Here is an 11,594-nt window from a genome sequence, read left to right as displayed (position 1 = left end):
AACAGAAGGATAAAACAAATAAACTCTTTCTACCCCAAGTAGCTTTGGTCATGGTGTTTCATCACAGCAATGGTAACCCTTGCTAAGACGGGAAGAAAAGGGTTCATTTGGCTCACACTTCCATACCCATAGCTCTTCACTAAGGAAGTCAGGACAGAAACTCAGACAGGACAGGAACCTGGAGGCAGAAGCTTATGCCGAGGCCATGGAGGGGGGCTGCTTACTGGCTTTCTCTTGATGGTTTTCTCAGTCTCAGGACTACCTGCCTAGGGATGGTACAGCCTCGCAGTGAGCTGGCCTAAGCCACGTCCATCTTTAATTAAGAAAATGCAGTGCAGACTAATCTGGTAGGGACATTTTCTCTGTTGAGGTTCTTTCTGGATAACCCTAGCTTGGGCCAAGTTGACAAAACAATCAGGACAGCCTCTCAAGAAAAAGAGGTGCACTGGACAAATGGGTGTGTGACTGCGTGGCTGGCTGGCTGGCTGGATGGATGGATGGATGGGCGGGTGGATGGATGGGTGGGTGGATGGATGGAAGGGTGGATGGATGGGCGGGTGGATGGGCGGGTGGATGGGCGGGTGGATGGGCGGGTGGATGGGCGGGTGGATGGGCGGGTGGATGGGCAGATGTGGCACTGAATGATGAAAAGTCAAATGATGGCTTACTGGGTTAGAATTAAATAATTTAAGTATTGCTGGTTCTCCAAGCTCATATACCCCAAAATACTGAATTTATTTTCTATCTGAGGAAGCCATTGAGTCAGGAAGGTAGGGTCTGTGACTGTGAGAGCCATAAGAAGGGACTTAACCATTAAAAGACATTTCTATGGAGTACTGTTCGTATGTACCCTCCACGCCTAACGGAAAGATAGCCAATCATGATTAAAAGTAAGAGATGATCTAGTGGCACTCGCGCAGATGAAGAAAAAGTCCATCTCAGGATAGCCTTTGGGACACGAGGGACCGTGTCTTGTGCATGGGATTATCACTGAGAGGATTGGATGATGGTTCGTGCACAGTAAACACAACAAGATCTGGAAGCATCAGTCGCCAAGGTCAGTAAGAAAACGGTCCCCACATCCCGGGAATGCCTCCCTTCCCTTGTGTAATTAAAAGCTCCTGGACCTGAAATGAGGGGACACTGGTGCCACCTGCTCATTCAGGCCCTACTGCTGTCCTGCTGCGGGTGAAGCGTTTGACCTTCCCTTCTGATGACGACGAGTTTACTTTAGCGTTGCCCTTCTGTGATTTGTTCAGTTCTCTATTTGAGACAAGGAGGACCTGGACATCCATCTGGTAACGTCACCACCAGCCACAGTGTGACAGAGAAGGTGAAGTGTGCCCCACGCCAAGACACCCAGCATACAACACAGTGGAGCAAACCAGACCACGCACCCCGATAGAGAACAGTGAAAGCAAAGCAAATGCTTGATGGCCCACAGTCTCTGATAGCTGTAGGCATCTTAGGAGTGATGGGATCTCTCTTCTGATTCAACAAAACAGCCAACTCCCTTGTCCTCTTGCAGAACAAGAGAGAAAAAACAGAGTTGATCAGAATCATAAGCAAGAGATTATTACCAAGGTCAATGTCAGAATCTACTCCAGCAGACGAGGAAGTTCAGGACGTTGGGTCAGCCCTCAGTGACATGTCCCCTCCCAGTCTGGATGGAAGTTTTGTGTGTTCATTGCAACAGGCATTGGAGCCCAGTTATTTCATGGACTGCTCTCACTTAGCTGCAGCCGCCAACAACCATCAGCCGACTTTAAATATAAGAGATCATATGTGGTAACAGGTAGCGTATGCGGGCCTTGCGTCTGAAGAAAGAACCTGCCACTCCTTGCAGAGGTAGAAAGTACGACTCAAGGCAGGCGTGTTAGTTCCAGCCTAACTGCCCAGCCTGCCAGCCCCTCAGTGACTGTGGACTTGCCAATGTCCACACTCTAAGGAGCAGTCTATGAAGTGTCAGGATATGTTCCAACGAGAAGCATCTCTGTCACTTACATCACAGTTTTCTACCCATCATCTCTATTGTCTGTCATACACCTGTGTCCCACTAGCATCTATTTTACATATGATATGCCCATCATATCTGTCATTTTTCTATCTGCCCATCCATGTTGGCTCTTTTTTTTTCTGGGGACCCCTAGCTGATTCTGGGCCTGATTTCAATGGGGGAAAGTGTTTCCTGCAGCTGTAAGATTCCGATGCACGCTGGTCTCAGTTGTGACGGAATTTTATTCACACATTCAGGGCACTGTGGGAGATTTTGTGATGATCTTCCTGGGCTGTGAAATGAGGCTGAGCAGGTAAAGGAGTTGGAAACAAGCCTGTGTGAGCTTTCCCCCAGGCCAGCCTCCCGCATCTAATGGACATGACTTTCGGCAGACAAATGTGCACGACCCGCCCGAACACCTGGAGAGAGTCTGTCTGTGGAAAATGAGGACGCACCTTCTCCCTTCCAGCTCTTTCTACTCTTCTCTGCTTATGTGTAATTAAGCTTTCCAATATCTGGGGCTGTAGCACTTGAATGATTTTCTTAAAGGAAGGCAAGAAATATAATGGAGTTCAATTTTAATTAAAATGAAGTTCATTACAAAAATGAATAAGTGATGGTGCTAATAATTACCAACTCAAAACCACAAAGACTGGGACTGTCTGGTTAGGAAATAAGCACCAGTTCACTCCATATTTAATTCAAAACTTAATTTACTTCTGATTTCTGTAATTGAGGTGTGGTGTGCCACGTTCCAGACTAGAGAAGACCGTTTTTTAGCTCCAGGGCTTCCCCCACCCCCCCCCCCCCCCCCACCCCGACTAGCTGCTGTAGCTTTGTCAGAATGTCCTTTTGGATACTCACTCACGCTGACAAAATAAGAGGGATCTTTCACCTCACACTGCTAGGCAGCTGAGCTCCTGGTGGAGAAGGGGACCCTCTTCTCTGTCTCGGGAGGGAAGTTTGCTCCTTCTAAGCTCTACCCTGCAGCAGAAGTTCTGATTTCTTTAAAAACTCAGTTATGTTATGTAAACAGGTTTTTGTTTTAATCCCAAGTGTGGGATATGGGGGCTACTTTTAGTTTAGCCACAGCTGATAATTGCCTCATGCAGGCCAGGCTGTGGACTGTGCCAGCTGGTAGCACCCTTGTGTGGCTTGGAGAGGGGAGTGGCCTTTGCCGGCTGGAGATAGTTTAATTCTGAGGACTCTGAGAGGGTGTGAGTACTAGAACCCAGAGAGAGAGACAGACAGACAGACGGACGGAAGGAGGGAGGGAGGCTTGGAGGAGACGGAGACAGAGAGAGACAAAGAGAGAGGCTTCAAGAACACCCTGACTACTGAGATTGGTTTTGCCCCAAAGAACTCAATGATTCTGACCAGCTGGAACTAAGTCTAAAGAGACCTATGTTCCCTGCCCCTTCTAACCTTTTTCTCTCTTACGTAGGTTTGGTGGGGTTGATAGAGGCTTAAAAACATGTCAAATAAGTTAGTTTTTAAACTAACGCCTACACTACTCCAGTGCGTGAGCGTCAATGTTACCGGCTTTCTGTTCTCTCTCAACGGTCCCCACCCAGCAGGAGAGCATCTCTGGATGTGCACATCAGGTAGCAGAGCGCTGGCTCACCATGCATGCAGCTCTGCATTCCATCCCTAAGACCCCAGAGAGCAGATGTGGCCGGGCCTGCCTATAGTCCCAGAACTTGGGAGGTAGACAAAGAAGGATAGGAGGTCCCAAATCATCGGTGGTTACATTGAGCATTGGGAGCCAGTGTCACTGTCTTACAAAAATATGAAAAACAGTAACCCAGAGGGCCGCTGCATTAGGGTTCCAGTCCCTCTGATGGAACACCATTGTTGTTTTAAAATATCAGTGTTATTAGTATGCCCGGCTAGCAATCAATCAAGACACAGACACTGGTTATATTTTAAGATAGCCTTAGTTAACCCAGGGCAGGGCAGATATCTCTGCCCCAATCCCATGCCATCTATTTCTAATAACTTCTATTAAGATACCTCCCATCCATAATCCCAAATACTTGTTAATATTCTTCATCTGGGCCAAATCCTCATCCACGTCGGCCACGTGCTTTTCTTCCACCTAACCCACGGCGGCCTTCTTCTCTTCCCTTCTCAGGACCCTCTTCTTTTTCCCAGGATTCTCTCTCTCTTACTTCTTCCCAGGATTCCTCTGTCTCTCTCCAAGCCCAGGAACCTTAGCCACACCTGTCTCCTTTGCTCTGCCCAGGTGGGATGCCTTTTTATTAATCAAAAGGTGGGTCACAAAGACAGCAAGCAGTGATCAGCATCAAGATACATCAGACCATCCTCCAACACACCGTGACAAAAAAGCAAGGTGGGAAGAAAGTATTTGTTTGGCTTACACTTCCACATTTTAGCCCATCACTGCAGAAGTCTCAGGCAAGGCTGGACTACGGAGGCAGGAGCTGATACAGAGTTCACAGAGGTGGTGCTGCTTACTGGCTGGCACCTCATGGCTTCCCCAGCCTGATATCTTATAAAACTGAGGCCCAACAGCCCAGGGAAGGCACCACCCACAATGGGCTGGGCCTTCCCCACTGATCACAAGTTAGGAAAATGAGCTACAGCTGGATCTCTTGGAGGCATTTTTACAATTGAGGTTCTTTCCTTTCAGATGGCTTTAGTTTGTGTCAGGTTCACATAAGGCTGGCCAGGACGCTCGACCCCTTTTCAACTTGATAACACAAACATATCACTGTTCAGCCACAACCTTTCCTTTCCTGTTCACCCCGAAGACCTCACGTTAACATCAACATCACAATACAAAACATTTTGCAGATTTAAAAAGCACCACAGTCTTTATACAAACTAAGTCTTTTGTAAAAATCCACAGTCTCTTTTAAAACCTAAAATCTATTTTAAAATTTAGCTTCTAAGCTGTGGGCTTCTATAAAATAAATAAATAAATAAATAAATAAATATTTCTTACTTCAAGAGGGAAGAACCAGCGTGCAGCCACAATCTTAACGTTAAAAACAAACTCCAAAGTGTAAATAACTCACTGTCCAATTATCTGTGATTCATTTTTGATCTTCTGGGCTCCTCCAAGGGGCTTGGGTCACGTCTTCAGCTCCACCCTCTGCAGCACACATGGCGTGTCTTCCAGGCCCCAGCAGGCTCCACTCCACCAAGGCTGCTGTCCTTGGTGACCACCCCACGGTACTGGCATCTCCAAAGGCTGGAGACCTTGCTGCCACTGGGCTGCACTCTCACTAACAGACTCTCCTGATTTCTCCTCAGAGGCCCTGGTCCTGTCACACAGTGCCAAGCCTCAGCTGCTCACTCTATGACCCATTCATTGCCTTCAAAACTAGTACCACCTGGGTGACTCTTACACTCTTAAGTTGAGCTTCTAGCATGAGGTTCAAGCTTGGGGGCTTCTGGAGCACAGCTTCTGTGTGCTGACCCTGAGGAAACCGTTTTCAGAAGATTTCCCCTCAGTGATGCTGGTCTCTTCTTTAAAAAGTCTAAGTGGATTAAAGACCTTAACATAAAACCAGAGACACTAAATCAGTTAGAAGAAAAAGTGGGGAAGAGCCTGGAACACATTGGCACAGGAGACAGCTTCCTGAACAGAACACCAACAGCCCAGGCCTTAAGGTCAACAATTAATAAATGGGACCTCATGAGGCTGAGACACTTCTGTAAGGTAGGAGACACTGTCAGTAGAACAAAGCGACAGCCTACAGACTGGGAAAAGATCTTCACCAACCCTGCATCTGACAAAGATCTAATATCCAAGCTATATAAGGAACTCAAGAAATTAAACACTCTATTGGGACTCTAGGTGAGAGAAGCATGGGAGAATGGGGAAATAGAAGGATCCAGAGGGGCCTAGAAACCTACAAGAAGACCACTATGATGGTCAGATCTGGGCCCAGGGGTCCTGCTCAAACTATGGCACCAACCAAGGATAATACGTGCAGTAAACATCGAACCCCTACCCAGATCTAGCCAATGGACAGAACATTCTTCACAGTTAAGTGGAGAGTGGGGTCTGACTTTCTGGTGCCCTATATTTGACCACGTCCCCTGGATGGGGAGGCCTGGTGGCACTCAGAGGAATGATAGCAGGCTACCAAGAAGAGATTTGATACCCTATGAGCATATACAGGGGGGAGGAGGTCCCTCTCAGTCACAGTCTCAGGGGAGGGGAGTAAGGGGAAAATGGGAGGGAGGGAGGAATGGGAAGATACAAGGGATGGGATAACTATTGAGATGTAAACTGAATGAATTAATTAAAAACAAAAACAAAAACAGAAAAACAAAGTCCCAGCTGACCAGCATCCATTGTCCCAGCAAAGCAAAGGTCTTACTTTTGCGGTTCTGGGTCACAATTCTTTAGCTCTAGCTGAGTGGACACCACAGATTCTTCACACAGAAGCCTCAGGACAAACTTTGCTTCCCTCTCAAATTTCACAAGCCAGGCCGCCATTGTATGCGCCGCTCTTCGCATTCTTCTTTTCCAGTTCACGTGGAACATCTCAGCTCTCAGCACTCCATGCCTGTTCTAGTGCAAAGCTCCAAGGTCCTTCCACAATCTTCCCTCCACAAAGCAGCATGGTCAGATCTGTCACAGCAACACCGCATCCTGTCTTGGTATCAACTTGTCTCAGTTAGGGTCACGATTGCTAAGATGAAACATCATGCTCAAAAAGTTGAGGAAGAGAGGGTTTATTCGGCTTATTCTTCTACATGGTGGTCCCTCACTGAAGGAAGTCAAGACAGGAACTCAAACAGAGCAGGAAGCTGGAGCCAGGACTGACGCAGAGGCCACGGAGGGGTGCTGCTTACTGGTTTGCTCCCCGTGGCTTGCTCAGCCTGCTGTGTTACAAAACCCAGGACCAACCAGCCCAGAAATAGCCCTACCTACAATTGTCTGGGCACCCCCTTATCAATCACTAATTAAGACAATTTTCTACACCCTGATCTTATGGAGTTATTTTTCTCAAGTGAAGTTCACTCCTTCCAGATGACTCTAGCTTGTGCCAGGTTGACATAAAACAAGCTAGGGCAGCCATACCCAATGCCCAGCAATGCAGTATTGTCAAATTAGGAACAAATCATTTGGGAATGTTCTCTAGACCAAGGTTTACTCTTTAATGAAGGAGGTGGTGCTGGAGAGGAGCCGTTGTGACACTCACCGGTGCCGTTCCAGTTTGTTATGTTGGTGAACAATAGATTTATTCTGAAAAATAATTTCCAATAATGAGCCTTGAGGGTTCTCAGATGTTGTACATTCCAAAGCTGGATTTTAAACACCTGTCTCAGTCTCTGAGCTGATTAACTGCGCTGTGTTTACAGAGACGTGCTGGCGCATGCTCAATATAAACATGCATTTTTTTTTCTCCTTTTCTTCATTGTCTCTCTCCCTTTTCCTCTTCCAAATGATAGTGTCTGCTGGGGAAAACCTGGCCACTAGGTAAGTAAACATTGTTAGTCAAAGATTAGAACCGAGGAAGAACCAGCTAATGAAGCGCGGACTGTCAAATCACCTGTCACAGCATACCAAAGTGGCAATCCCCAGCTAGACATGACTCCTCCCTTCTTCAGAAATAAAGAGAAAAGTGCTTCTGAGATGAATGATCCTGTCGTGGCATCTTGGCTGTTCAGGGGAAAATGAGGCCGAGGTTTCCTAAGGGTTTTTGATCACAGGGAAAAATCAAATTTCTTTCCCTGAGAGCAAGGCACCTCCAGCACAGTGCCCTACATACCCCTGATTGCACTGTTCTGGGCTGTGGGGACCCTCCTGTATGTAGAGGGGTGTTCAGTGGCAGGCTTGATGTGTTCCTGTGAGGTGCCAATAGGATGCTCCTCATTAGTGGTGATGGAAAGTATCCCTAGACATGGTAGATCGGGGTCAGGATGCAGAAAGTCTTCCCCAGGGTTGGAATGAGTATCCTAAAGCAAGTCTGCCTCAGCTTGAGCACGCATGAACAATCTCAGCTCCAAGACCCCACGTGGGTGGTAGCATTCCAGTCTCCAGTGCCCCGCCCCCACGTTGCCCCTCTGAAAGGTGCAAGCGAGCAAATGAGCACACGTCTCTCACCAATGCCATTCTGAAGTGTGATGTCACCAGCTCTCACCTCTGGCACAAGCCCATGGCACTTGGATTTCCCTTGCAAGGAGCACACAGAAGGAGTATAGTCACACCAACTTCCTGGGAGAATGAGGAGTTGGCCTCAGGAAAATAAGCATCGAATATAACCGGTCTGCCATAGAAGCAAACAAACGGTTAATAGTGTCGATTTTTAAGTATGATTATACCTAAGGATGGGCTTGATCACCAACTAATGGATCCTGTTTTAGCAAAAATACCTCTGTTGCTCTTCCTCCATGAAAAATTGTTTCTGTAATATTGTGCATACTGGCAGATGTTGCTACGTACCAACAGAATTAAGAATTCTTTCCTTATCTGCCAGGCATAGTGGCACACGCCTTTAATCCCAGCACTTGGGAAGCAGAGGCAGGTGGATCGATGTGAGTTCAAGGCCAGCCTGGTCTATAAAGCGAGTCTAGGACAACCAAGGCTACATAGAGAAACTCTGTCTCAAAAAAACAAAAACAAACAAACAAAAACCAAAAAAAAAAAAAAAAAAAAAAAAAAACCCAAAAACAAACAAACAAAATAATTCTTTCCTTATCTAAGTGGGTTTCTCAGGACACCATGGTTGGTTGCTATTTCCTGTATCTCAGTAAAGGGAGATGCTGTACCTAGGGAGGGAGCTTCTCATAGCCTAGGCCACCAGCACTCCGCAACACTTCCCTGTGGATACATAGAGACTCAGCCACTGCTGACCTACTGGTAAGTCACCGCACTCTGACTGGGCAGGGAGGGGCATTAAGGGGAGAGGGCATGGCTCACTAGTTAAGACCCTGGTTTTGATCCCCCAGCATCTTGGCAGTGGTCTCAAAAACTAACAAAAAACGTAAATAAACGTGGCTTGGTGGTTTATGCCCATAACTGCAGCACTCAGAAAGCAGAGGCAGGATCATTGTGAGTTTGAGTTCGCAAAGAGACCCCATCTCAAAAAACAGAAAGAGAAGGATAAAGCTTCAAGTACTCACTACACACACACGCACACGCACACGCACACGCACACGCACACGCACACGTCTTACCTGACTCCTGAGAAGGTCTTTCTCTTCCTGACCTTGTGGCCTACAGCTCCAGTGAGACCATGGTGGAGCAAAGCCTTCCTGATAAGCCCCGCTCAGATCTGGCATACCTAGACGTGGGCTCCAGACAGGTGGCCAGGGTGACACCTGAGGCAGAGTCACTGCTGCTGCCACACCTGGTCTTTCATTTCCAGCAAGGAGTACCAAGGTCATGAGCACAGACTTACCATCTGGTGGATCTGGCAAAGAAAGCTTCCTGGGACTCCAGGTGACTGGAAACCGGGCCAGAGGAACCACATCCCATCTTCCTGGTTTGGCTGTAAGCTCAGGGCACAGCAATTTGCCTAACAGGAGCCGGAAAAATGGTAGCCGACAGTCTCTCCTTGAAAAAGGACAGACCCGTCCTGCCTCAGGAGCAACAACTGAGTTCACTGTGCAGGTCTCTGTAAATAATCTGTCTGGCACACGGACATAAATTCTGGGTTCTGTCTGTGGAGGTTATGGCACTGGACACAGTAATTAGGAAACTGTATGCACAGACACCAATGTGACAATTTTTAAGGGGTTCCTCAGAGCGCAGTCTGCCAAGGTGAGACGACACAGGTAATGACCTGTCTGGTGACACTGGTTCAAGTATCTTCAGGCTGAGGTGCTTGGTTAATGCTCTTATTCAGAGGGCAAACGAGATTAAATAGATGTAGTGAGGAGGAGCCTTTCCTCAGGTGCAGAGGAACAAGTGCAGAAGGATGCTCACCAGGGGGAAGCCGGGAGAGACTGTAGCCCGGTCTGTCTGCAGATGGAAAAGCACAGAGACTGTAGCCAGGTCTGCAGATGAAAAAGCACAGTGCCTTAATCTCCCACCTTGCCTTGGCAGATTAACAGGTGCTAGGTAATTTTGAGAGCATTGAAGATATTTTAAAAGAACACCCCAAGTTTTTAGCAAGTATGGAGTGGATTTAAAGATCAAAGCTACTTCCTGGGCTCAAAATATCTCTCTCCACATCCTTGGCCTCCCTCCTGCATTGGAGAGCCCTTCCCGCAACATCACGCCAGCACAATGCAGGATGCCGCTGAAGAAAGTTGACTGTCTGAAAGCAGGAAATGCTTTTGGAAGCCACTGTGTTCAGTAGGTGCAAGAACTGCCCAGAACTGTGATCAGAAACTGCCACCAACTGGGTGACTTAGGGAGTGGTCTAAGTGAAGACAGCATTGGTTTCTTCTGGAGGCTGTGGGGGAGAACCAGTTTGTGCCTGTTTTAGGTATTTGTGTATTTGCCAGTGACATTCACATTTCTTGGCGTACTGAGACATCACTTGGTTCTGCACCTCAGCCAGCCACAGCACACACCCCACCCTTCCAATACGACTCCAAACCTGTCTTTGACAAGGGCACTTAGCAAAGAATTACGTCTGGGTTCAGTGAATCTGGAATGACCTAACCTTAATGTAACTGTGTCTACAAAGGCCCCATTGCCAAATAAGGGCCCATTATAACCACAGAGGGCTGGGACTGGAACAAATTCTTCTTGGCGGATGAGATTCAACTCACAGCCCTAGATGTGTGATCTAAGTCTAAAGAGTGTCAGGAAGGAGGGATGTGAGGATGTGATGAGTTATCCTGAGGACAGAATCAACTGGCCCGCTTGGTAAAACTTTGAATGAGAGGAAAGGAAGCAATGTCTGGAGGGTCCGAGGTATATTATATTTATGAATGAGAAAATCATGCATTGTGCTTGGCAAATGTTCTCACAGCAGCCGTGGTAGATGTATGTCAGTTACTCAGGAGAGACAGCAAACTCCCTCAGATCTATACTCAGTATGTGAAAGTTCCAATAAACCCGAACAGGAGAGAGTATGGGCTGTGAGGAGGAGGGGAAGACATGGGCGCAGAGAGGGAGGCAGGCAGGAAGGACAGAGAGAGGAGAGCTAGAAATTTCTCTTTTTGATTCTAGGTGTCCACTGAGACCCATAGATCGAGCATCCCTGGGGTGTCTGAGCATTTAAATCAGTGGGAAGACCCAGCCTGGACTGACATCATCAAGTCCACTGATGGCCTCCATGGAATATCACACTTCTAGGGGGATAATTCTCTCCCCATCACTGATCGGACAAACCAGAGCTCCCAGTGCTCAGACCTTTAGTCTGAAGGACTTAAACCAAATGCTCCCTGGCTCTTGAGCCTTCAGACATAGATTTAATTATAAACCAGGGTCTCAGGTTTGCGGACAGAGGGTGGGAGGAGTCTTGGGCCCTATAACATGAGGCAGCTCTTACGTCTTCACCCTGATACGGTCTGAGGCCGGGAAGCCATAAACTACTCTACACCAGCTGTGGGGTTTGGTGGGATCTGCTTCACCCATGCTGTCTTCTTTTTGGTGGCATCCTTGCATTTAAAAAAATTCTTCATTATTTATTCATTTTCATTCCTATTTATTAAAAAC

Source organism: Acomys russatus, chromosome 8 (genome assembly GCF_903995435.1).
Source record: "Acomys russatus chromosome 8, mAcoRus1.1, whole genome shotgun sequence".
Taxonomy (NCBI): Eukaryota; Metazoa; Chordata; class Mammalia; order Rodentia; family Muridae; genus Acomys; species Acomys russatus.
Note: the sequence above shows the minus strand (reverse complement) of the source record.